The 11,803-nt window shown below is 35.8% G+C and overlaps 1 pseudogene; it reads left to right on the forward strand.

Annotated features, from left to right (window-relative positions):
* Window positions 1-1,031: 1,031 nt before the first annotated feature.
* Window positions 1,032-7,639, forward strand: LOC122147817 (annotated as a pseudogene).
* The last annotated feature ends 4,164 nt before the right edge of the window (window positions 7,640-11,803 follow it).

Genomic DNA, 11,803 nt, shown 5'->3' on the forward strand with positions numbered 1-11,803 from the left:
TATTACTGGTTTACCGTCACAGAGTAAAAAATTAAAAAGAGTCTAGATTTGTAAGATGCAACCTCAGTAATGTGGTTTGGGAGCTCAGAACAATAAAATTCAAGAGTTTGCAAGATATAAATCTCAAAATTGGGGAGAATAAAAAGGTCTGTTGGGTGCAGACAAAAAAAGTTCGGAATTACTTTTTTAGGCTAGTTTTTTCATCCTGTGGCAAGAAACACCTTCCCGATCCTCAAGAATATACGCAGATGCATGCAGCCACTTAAAACTACATGTTTGGCATAACCAGGTTTTGTTTCTGGTTTAGGCCCCAAAAGCCGGTGAGCTCCCGCTGCAGACTGTGTCATTTTTTTGGGAAAGTCTTGCTTGCTTTGACCTCCCCCCTCTGCTTCCCAGTCGAGTCTGCTTCTCCTTCTAAATCCGACCACACACACACACATCACTATTGAACACACACAACCCACTTGCTCTCCCACCCCTCTCTGCCTCCTCGTGCTCTCAGCATCATTCGACTTCATCGCTTCATCTCTCATCGGCTGGAATCACACACAGAAACATGCAAATCTGTAGGTTGAAATCAACTCTAACTGGATTTTCCTGCACCGATCCTCTCGGGGTAAGACGCTGGAGAACCTCTTTTCCTGGGTGACCGTCGGACGGAATGGGATGCAGGCTGTTAGATCAACATGTTGAGGAGTCCCTCCTTCCCGGACCTTACTGATGAGGAGTGAGAAGCGGACATCCCTCGCCCGTCACTGCAGCGCGTCAATGTACCACGACGCTTCCGTTAGGAACAGAGTCGTTTCCGTTTTTGGACGGTCTCTGTGTTGTGATGTGGTCTAAAATTGCGCGGTTATGTAACTCTAAGTGCTTTCCGTGTTAGGGAAATACCGAGTCTATCGGTATCGCTCATATGCTCTGGTGCATGCCTGCCGCTCGCTCCCGCCTTGCGCCCGGTGGTGTGCACCGTGAATCTGCACCGAATTCTGCAGGCGGTCCGGTCCCTCCCTCTCTTTCCTCTTCCCGTTGAGATGGCCGCGGCGATCGCCAGCTCGCTCATACCGACAAAAAACGGCAGGCGCTGCGAGTCCAACAGCGAGCGAGCGGTGTCCGGTAAGCGTCGCTCGCTCAAAGAGGATGCCCCCGGTAAAGATTCTTCGCGGGCCGGGGCTCCTTGTGCAATCGGCACCTGTTCGGACTCTTCGGGTAAAGTCCGATTCTGCAGCGGGAATAAACGACCCGTGCGCGCGCGGAAACCGCCAGGTTTCGTTTCATTCACACCTCGCGCGCGCGGACACCCTATTGCAGTGACGCTCACCTGATGCGCGCGGAGAGCCGCGCTTGAGATTTCGATGCGTCTGTCGCTTTTTATGCTACATACTATTGTTGCTGCATGTTCGATTACTGCTTATTTTGTTTGGTATTGATATACTGTGACGGATGTGCATTAAAACATTTATAATGCCATTATAACATGTACAAGATTGGATATGACATATCACAATAAACACTTTAAAGCTTATAGTAGGGAGTGGAATATAGCCTTATTAATTTAGTTCTTTTATAGATCTAAATATTAATATAAATGAATTATATGATATTCCTTTTGATAACTTAATTGATTGCATTAACCATTTACTGGATATTGTTTTAGCAGGTAGTTTTACTGTACATATCAAAGATTAACGTAAGAACTACACCTTCAAACATTAATATATGTATATACAATTGTTAGATAAAAATGTAAATAACTATTAAATGTAAATAAAACAAACATTAGATATAAAATATTTGTCTATATTAACCATTATAAACATATAGTTGAATAACATTTATAGTTGATATACGATTGCATTAACATTTCTAATACTTAACAGGTCGTGGATTCGTACTTTGAACATACAATATGACCTAGAGTTTGAATATAATTTTTCATTTCAGTTATTGATTCTTAAACCATGCCACAATGTTTGATGTTATTAATAAATGTCATTAATAAAACTCGGAAGTGTGACCCTGGACTGCAAGCATGTTACGTTATTTCTGAAAGCTTACAGGTGTGTCTTTGTGTAATTCAGTTGAAAATGAATTCAGTTCGAGTTTATTTTTATAGCACTTTTCACATATCGGCACCTTTTTATATAATGTTCCAAAACAGCTTTACAGAAAATGCTACATTTCAACCAGCTCATCTGTTATTGATTAAACGTGCGTATTAAAGCTGGCAAATCCTGTTCTGTTTGGTTTTTGTCTGTTTATGATGCCTGTATCATATTTGACTACTCTTTCTCTCACCCCCTCTCTGTTCACATTCTGGTCGACTGAGCTGGGGGGAAGCCTTTCTGAGATGAGGAATATAGTACAAGTGTCTGTAATTCAAATCTCATTGCGTCTTTTTTATAATAGCGTGTGACCTTTTTTTTTTAAATACTAAATATTGCGGCAAAAAACTCTTGAAAACATGCTGGGAGTGAGACAGAGCAGAAGGGAAGCCGGTTTACCTACTTGCATAATTAGCAAGAGTACTAAAACAATTAACACATTTTTAATTGGGTAGCAAGCACTTGCTGTTTCGGGAACTTGACAGATTAACCTGTTTTTTTAATTCATTAATTTTGAACTGTACTAAGTATTACAGTTTCAGCAATGCATTATGATGCAATCTGTCCCCATTTAAAAGTTGTGCTTGTTTGCGTGGCGTGTGATTGGTTTAGATGGTTTATTTTAAGAAGGTTGTTACATATGATGAGACATATTAAGGTTTGTAAAAAAAACATGTTGTGTTGTCTAGCTCTTCATAAGCAGATCAGAAGAACCTTGTATTGGCAACATCCAGATTGTTTATAATCTTAAAGAACCATTAGCTCAACTCAGAGTGTGTATGGTGCACAGGCTTTGCGTTTGTGATTTTTGTGGTGTGTGTGTGTGTGTGTGTGTGTGTGTGTTTTGAGAGTCTCAGTTGGAAGGGATAGTGACCAGGCTCTTCAGCGCAGGCTACTACTTGCAGATGCAGCCGGATGGAACGCCCCCGATGGACGGTCGGGGACCAAAGGATGAAAACAGCGACTACAGTGATCTCTCATCTCTCTGTTCCCTTGTTCTCCTTTCATTCAGAAACTGATACGCTCTGAAATCCAAAAAGGAAACCAAACATGTGTTGGATTACAGCAGATCTTAATGTTCTCCTTTCATGCATACACATATCGAACGTTAAACCCATGCCACAAATATGAAAACAATACCATTCAAAACTTTGGGGTCAGTGCATTGCATTTTTTTTTAAATAAAATGAATACTTTCATTTAGCAAGGGTAAAAAAGGTTAAAAACGTGACAGTAAAGTGTTACGAAAATATTTCTGTTTCAAATAAATGCTGTTATTTTGTGAATCCTGAAAAAATAAAACGCATGAGAGTCACGCTTTACCACAAAAAATATTGATGAGATGCGGCACAACTGTTAGTTCAACATTGGAGAATAATCAGAAATGTTTCTCTGGAGCAAGCAAATCGATCATCAACATTAGGAATGATTTCTGAAGATCATGTGACAAAAGAAGAAGGGACTGGAGTAATGATGCTGAAAAAATACAGCCATGCACATCACAGAAAAAATTATGTTTTACTCATATATTCACACAAAAAAACATTTATTTTGAAATATTAATAATATTTCAATATATTACTGTTTTGCTGTTTTTTTTTTTACAAATAAATGCAGCCTTGATGAGCAGAAGAGCATTGACTTCCAAACTTTTGATATATATATATATAATATATATATATATATATATCATATATATAATATAAATATATAATTTTATTATCATATTTTTTTTACATTAAGAAAAAAATGAGGCCCAAGATTGCATTACAATAATAAGAATTTGAAGGGAAAAATGTGTTTTTGCACACGTGCAAAACATCTCAATCTTGTCCTAGAGTACCGACATCATTTGATTTCAATGGAAGGGGATGAGTTTCTCAAGATGAATCATTTATTCTTAAATGAATATGTATTTCTCAAAATGAATTCATTTATTTATTTATTTGATGTTTGTTCTGGGGTGACTTTGGGTACATTTTAAACAGAGGAACCTTCGTCACGTGTGTGTGTGTGTGCGTGTTGTGTGAGAGAGAGATGAGAGAGAGAGAGGAGAGAGAGATATCGCGCTGGATCTCAACAGTTTGCGTAAATTTCTCAAGATCTGCATATGCATCAGGGAGCGCAGAAACAAGGCACACGTACACCTGTACACACACACACACACACACACACACACACACACACACACACACGTCCCCGGGGTGCTAGAGAGGGATGTTTTACTTCTAAAGCTCAGGATTTTAGAGAATTCTATCTCTCTTCCAGCTCCTGTATTATCTCTCACGTGGTTGAAGTTGCCCACTCATGTTTTGAATCTCATGAGATGCTTTTGGGGGATCACACAGCCTTCCTCCTTATCTGCTAAACTCACATTAGCGAAGTCCAACAGGCTTAGACAGCGAGCCTTTGTGTGACACACGTGAGGGGGACACACATTACTGTGTTTCAAGCAACCTCGAGTCTTACGACAGATTCAGTGTTAAAAAAGTCAACAATTAAAACGCACATTTGACTACGATAATCGTGAGTGAAAATGGTGATGTCCGACTGAAAAGGAAAGATTTCATTTCAGTTTGAGGACAGGATTATGAACACAGACACTTTTTCATGCACTTTACACTGCAATCGTTCACAGTGTGCATGAAGTAAATAGCGATCACATCAAGTTTTGACAACGTCGTGTTTAAGGACAGAGTTTGTGTCTTTTTCGTTGTGTTTTAAGGCTGTGAGGAATTCTCTCTATAACATGAACGCATTTTATCGGACAGCTGTGGGCAAACATGTTTTCATCTAAAGCGAGAATATTTGATAGCTGGAGAACTGAAAGCAATACAGCCAGAATCTGGTCGGCTTCCAGCAATATGAAGAACAGCTGAATGAACAAGCTGAAGCAGAGAGAAACAGAGTTGCATGGAATTCTTGGTTCAGCGTCTTTTTCCTGTTGATAACATTTTTGACACGGTAAAAAACAGTTTCCTTCAAATGTTCTGTCTATCAACACTGACACTACTGGACAATGTTTGAAATCATTAAGATTTATCTTCTGCTCAACACGCTGCATTTATTTGATCAAAAGGCACACGTAAAAATAAAAGATTTTTAGGAATTTAAAACAGCTGTTCTTCTATGTGATATATATTAAAACTGTAATTTATTTCTGTGATCAAATCTGTATTTTCAGCATCATTACTCCAGTCTTTAGTGTCACATGATCTGTCAGATCTTCAGAAATCATTCTAATATGATGATTTAGGCTGCTTCAAGAAAAACATTTCTGATTATTATCAATGTTGAAATCAGTTGGGTGCCTTCCTATTTCTGTGAAAACTGATACATTTTATTTTTTTCAGGATTTCACAGATGCATAGAAAGTTCAAAAAAACCGCATCTATTTGAAACAGAAATCTTTTTATTAACTTGTAAATGTCTTTACTGTCACTTTTGATCAATTAATGCATCCAAGTATCATTTCTTTCAAAAAAGTGAATGGTAGTGTATCACAATTGTTCACAGCATTTTCACATAATATTCGGCAAGCACAGCTGTTTTCAACATTGATAATAAAAAAACTTTGGACTGATAATGTACTTGCATTGTGGCTTTTGAATTGCGTTTTTGTGAGGGAGTATGTTCCTCATCACATGAATTCTCTCTCTCATATTCCACTCTCAATCCCACACAAACACACTCCATCCTTGTTCTGCATCTCTGAATCTCTCCTCCCCCTCCATCCCTCCATTATCACTGCTGCACTCCTCCGCTGCTCCTGTTTTCCTCTCTCTCTGGGTTTTTCCCTCCTGTCGATTTTTCCCCCGGACTGGAAACTAAATCAGCAGCAGCGTTACCGAGTGTTTGAAAACCGTCCTCTGACTCTCAGTAGATTCATTTCTCTCTCTTTTCCATTCCATCCCTCGTTTCTCATCTGCACTTTGAGAAATCTATCTATCTATCTTCTTTCTATCTATCTATCTATCTATCTATCTATCTATCTATCTATCTATCTATCATCTACGATCTATCTATCTATCTATCTATCGTATCTCATCGTCTATTTGGCGGGTTCATTCTATCTTTTGTTTTATCTATCTTTCAATCGTTTTATCTGTCATTCTGTGGTTGTCTATCTGAATTTTTTAGAATTTCAAATTTAAATTTTGCTTTGTTCTACTTTCAAATTTTAATGTTAATTTTGGATTCTGTTTTCTATTCTATCTATCTATCTATCTATATATCTATCTTCTATCTATATATCTATCTATCTATCTTCTATCTCTATCTATCTATCTATCTATCTCGTATATCTATCTATCTATCTATCTATATCTATCTATCCTATCTATCTATCTATCTATCTATCGTTCTATCTATCTATCGTTCTATCTATCTATCGTATCTATCTATCTATCTATCTATCTATCTATCTATCTATCTATCTCGTTCTGTCATTCTGTCTTTTGTTTTATCTATCATTCTATCGTTCTATCTGTCATTTTGTTCATCTGAATTTTTTTAATTTAAAATTAAAATTTTGCTGTTATATTCAAATTTGAATGTAATTTTGGATTCTGTTTTTCTATCCATCTGTCCATCCATCCATCCATCTCGTTCTGTCATTCTATCTTTTGTTTTAAATCAGAATATATCATTTTATTGTTCTATCTGAATTTTTTTAATTTCAAATTTAAAGTTTGCTTTGTTACTTTCAAATTTGAATGTCATTTTTGGATTCTCGGTTTGTTTCTATCTATCTATCCATCCATCCATCCATCCACTATCCATCCATCCATCCATCCATCTATCCATCCATCCATAGCCCACCATCGATCTAGTCCATCACCAGTCCATCCATCTATCCATCCATCCATCCATCGTTCCATCCGATTGTTCTATCATTCTGTCTATAGGTCCTATCTTATTTTTTTTAATTTCAATTAATTTTAATTTAGCTTTTGTTACATTTAAATTTGAATTGTAATTCGGCATCCTTTTTGGCTACCTCAGTGCAAAATTCATTTATTTAAAAGGAATTCTCACTTCAATTCTGATTGGGCGCACAGAGGAGAACATTTAGAGAGAAAACTGACCGTAGCAGGAACATAACTAGGAGCTCCAGTAAGTGTCCTGAGCACTAAAAGAGTGAGATGTCGCTGTTGCTGTGTTTCAGCTCTGTTTAACCTGATCCCGGTGGGTTTGCGGGTCGTGGCCATACATGGGCGTGAAGGGAACCGGACTCTACGTGGCCATGAACTGGAGAGGGTTTCCCTCTACTCCTCGGTAAAGGAAAACACGCCTCACATCTGATGTCTGTTCTATCTAAAATCCACAGCTTTTCATGTGATCATGCAATCTGTTCTGTTTTCTTTTCTCTGTAGCGTTTGTCAGGGTATGTACTATTATATGCAATTTTGATGTAGTGTGTTTATATTTTGTTGTGTGTGTTTGTGTGTGTATGTGTGTGTGTGTTTTGGAAAGCAGGACACACCTGTCATTGTGTTACGGTTTGTGATGTTGTGTGTTTTCACAGGTTTGATTGAAGTGTGTAATACTTACTGTGTGTTAATATATTGTGTGTGTGAGGAGGTGCTGTTTGTGTTTGCGTGTTTAAAGCTGGATTTATTGCAGGTCCGAGCTTTCAATATTATTGATAACTAAAATGATTGAAATTTAAATGTATGCCAACAGCTATTTTTCATTTGGAGGACCAAACCCTGCAAAAAATTAAAATAATAATAATTAATTATTTAAATGTACCCAATAGGAAAATAAATAAAGAAAATGACTTAAAATAAATACAATTAATGTTAGTTAAATCAAATAACTTAATATCTTATTTTCCTTTATGGTTTTTCTTCTGTATTTATATTTACTTTGATTTTTTTTATTATGTAAACTTCTTTACTTTATTTATCTGTTTATTCATTCCCAACATATATGTTATTTATATATTTATTTAGTTATTTATTTGTACAATTATTTGTTTATTTTAAATTTTTGCATGTTTTGTCCTCCATATTTACACGATAAAAAGATAGAGGCTATAGTTGGCAGATACTGTAAACAAATGGCATCTTGTTTACCACAGTATAAAATCCTCAAGAGATGCAATACAAAAAGGAACACTTAAGTAATATACTATTTGTACTAAAGGTAAAATATTCTGAACAGAACGTTAGTGGAGGAAAGAGTCAGTAAAAACAACAAGTTGACTATTTTTGTCTTGCATTAATATTAAATATTTGATTTTGTTTTTGTTAATTGAGAGAAATGTTGGAAATTGAAAATACTGAATGTTCAATAAATGAAAAATGGTTCAAAATTTGCCTTCGTCTTCAGCAGACTTGGTTTGTGTTTGTAGTGATGCTCTCTGTCCTGTTTTTTTTTGTGGTGTTGAGCTTTTACATTCTCTGGATGTGTCGGTGCGGAAAAATACAAGTTAAAAGAAGGAGTGCAAAACGCTTAGCTTTCTCTCTCATGTAGTCTAAAAACCAACAGCGAGAAGGGTTCTGGAAGCAGCAGTCTTGTGACGGAGAGGATGCGAGTCTCTGCTCCCGTCTACATTTCACAATTCACTGACTTGTTCTATTAAGAAATTTCAAGTGTAGCTCCTGAACCAACTACATTGATTCACAAAGAGAGCAAGCACTGTACCAGTGTTTTTAGATGCACACACACACACAAACACACACCTACACACCACACACACAGATGTCCCAGTTTGCTTGTGAAGAGTGTGAAAGGACTTTAAATCTCATGACACAACTGTAAGTAAAAAATGACATTTAAAAGTCTCGTTGCAAAACAAATTTTTAGCACCAGCCAGGCCTACATGAAACAAAGGGGGTCTGATATTCAAATAGCTGTCATTTTACAAACAATTTCTGGCCACTTTTTCTATTCAATTATTAAACATTCATGTAATTTGATGATGCTTTCAGCAATTAAAGTCTTGTACTCTCAGCGTTTTTTTTTAACCATGTTTAAAGTTGCTCCACAGGAATTGCACAGAAATAATTTTATGTCAACATCAACACAAAAATATGGGAGAAAACAAAGTGAAGTTTGTTCATATTGAATTGTAATAAATGTGCTAAATGCAAACAAAAAACACCTAGATTCATTCATAATTCACACTTACTGTCATTTGTACCAAAGTTCTGCCCACATTTTCTGTTGCATTATTTATAAATATTTTAAAGTAATGAGATTCTTGTACTCTCAGTTCCATTAGATGTTTTTTTTACCATATTTAAAGTAATGTACAGCATTTAAATAGACAGAACTTATAGAAATGCATATATATGGGGGTTTGGTGTTATGTAACATTACACAGTCTGTGTGTGTGTCAAGCAAGGGAATCATCAGCTGTTCTGGATGTTGTTCTATCTTTGGGGTGAGAAACGTGTAATTATTAACCCTCCGTTTTAAGTGTGATAATGAACTTCTGCCAAAGTGGGACGTCGATGTGTGTGTGTGTGTGTGTTGTTTCTTTGTCTGGGTGTCGTGTGTTTGTGAGTGTTGTAATGAAGTGTGTATGTGTGTTTTGCAATAAATTAATTGACGATGATTGTGCAAAATGAATGTACAACTGAGGTCATAATGCAGCTGTGATGTTTGAGTTTTATGAAGAATTCAGCAGTGCTTGTAATGTATGCACAACATTTTTTGTGATATATATATGTAATATATATATATATATTACTACTATATATTATAATATATCTATATATATATATATATATATATTTATATATGTCTATATCATTTTTATTTTTTAGCTAATATCTGTGTAATTTGGCATGGGGTGATGTTTTTTGAAATTCACATATGAAAATGCAAGTTGCACAAAATGAAATCGTTCATTAGATCATTAAATCTTTTTTTCTGTTTTTGTAAATGTTAAATTGATATATAAAACGTACTTATTGATTCCTCGATACATCTAATCATCTTCCTAGATGAGCACACTCACCATTAAGGTTTGATAACTTTCAGCAGGGTCTCACAGCTCACATATCAATTGTTTTACAATAATCATTTTCATGTTTTTAGAAATTACGAATTTTATGATGTTTGTTTTTTTTTTTAATTATTGAAAGTTTTATATGTTTTTAAATCTATTTGTCTGCAAGTAGCACTTCACATTCGATTGTTGGACACACACATTATTGGATTGTTGTTTGTAAGTGGTTGTTTACTGAGTGTGTTCCAGCAGTGTCGTTAGTCCTGGATGGTTTAGGACTCAGGAGGGTTGTGTGTGGTGTTGAGAGGTTATCTACCGGTTATTTAGTGGTGCTGTTAAGAAATCTTCTACACCGTGCTATGAAGATGCTGAGATTGCAAAGACGCGCAACATCTTGTACCCTTCCCTGCTTGTGTTTGTGTGTGGTGTGTGTGTGTGTGTTTGGTGTGTGTGAGATTGATATGGCAGAACCACGATCTAAGTAGGGGTGTGATGTGTGTGAATATACAGTAGGGTTCAAAAGTTTGGAGACCGCATATGGAAAATGTGAGAAATGTAACAAATTACCTGGAAATAAACAAAGTTTTTTAGGCATACAGATTTGAAAATAAAACCAATCAAAGTAGTGCTGCAGCCACGCGACAAAACAAGAGTCAAAACCCAAAGCTAAATTCAAACCTTGAAGCTGGTTGTACCGATCTTCTCCTCATGAGGCTTTTTATATATGGATTTTTTTATTTTTGTTCCAGTTTCATGTAGTAACACAAGGCCTGTCATAAATTTTACGACTTTAACAAGACGTTTTGGTTTGTGATATACGGCTCGGTCCACATAGAAATGTGTAATATAGCCATATATTGACCTATAAATAAGAGTGATATTGCCATATATGTTACTACTGTTACCTAGACGAGGCAAAATATAAAGTACTTCTCTGGCGTATATTTATAATAATAGTCCTATACAATGGGTTTTTATATGGTATTATATGCAGGCAACCATATGGTCAACAATATGTATTTTTATTTATTATGCACGCTTTAACAACAACATACGCGTTTAGTACAAAAAATCTACATTTTTAAATGCATGTATAGCTTTTTTATTTAATTATGTATATTAACCAAGACAAATATTACACTATACTGACATATAAGTCCAAAAATGCGGATTGGCCTTACTTGTGAATATATAAATTGTTCCCATTTTTTTTATATAAATTTTCATGCATGTTTGTCACATAGACGTTATTTCATGTCATACTATGGAAGTGTAATCATGCTCGTAGTGTAAGATAAAATGCCTTTTTAAAAATAAACAATAGATTGCTTCCGAGAATTCTTCGATTTTCAGGATGGATGTGTAATTTAGTGCCTTAGCAACAATGCGTACGTATCCTTGAATTATTAGAGTTTTAGACAGCAAGCGCTTGTTTACTTACTACTCAAGTGTGTGGTTGGTAAATATATAAAAACATTTTTCAATTCTTATAAATTGACAAATATAAATGTTATAAATTGAAAAAAAAAACTCATGGTGAACGCCCACGGGAAATTAGGTCATTACGACTGAAACCTCTGATTATGACTGTAAACGCAAAAAATAAATTATTGATTCAGAACATTTTAGTAGGATATATCAAATATAAGTGTGGTTTCCCCCCTTGCTTTTTTGAAAGGGTAGGCCAGCAATGGATGCACAATTCGCGAAAAAAAAAAAAAAAAAAAAATTTATGCAT

Source organism: Cyprinus carpio, chromosome A15, assembly GCF_018340385.1.
Source record: "Cyprinus carpio isolate SPL01 chromosome A15, ASM1834038v1, whole genome shotgun sequence".
Classification (NCBI taxonomy): domain Eukaryota; kingdom Metazoa; phylum Chordata; class Actinopteri; order Cypriniformes; family Cyprinidae; genus Cyprinus; species Cyprinus carpio.